Here is a 205-nt window from a genome sequence, read left to right as displayed (position 1 = left end):
AACGCTGTTCGTGGATCGTGTTTTCCGACAACACGGACCCCCAGAGTCGATTGTCTCTAACAGAGACCCCCGTTGCACGGGAAATTTTGGGTCGACGATCCTCAAGGTGCTAGGCACCAAGCTGGACATGTCGACAGCGGATCATCTGCTGACCGATTGCCAATCCGAAAGGGTAAATCGCGTTATCAAAGACGTTCTTCGCAGT

This window comes from Plasmopara halstedii, assembly GCF_900000015.1.
Source record: "Plasmopara halstedii genome assembly, contig: Scaffold_1211, whole genome shotgun sequence".
Classification (NCBI taxonomy): Eukaryota; Oomycota; class Peronosporomycetes; order Peronosporales; family Peronosporaceae; genus Plasmopara; species Plasmopara halstedii.
Note: the sequence above shows the minus strand (reverse complement) of the source record.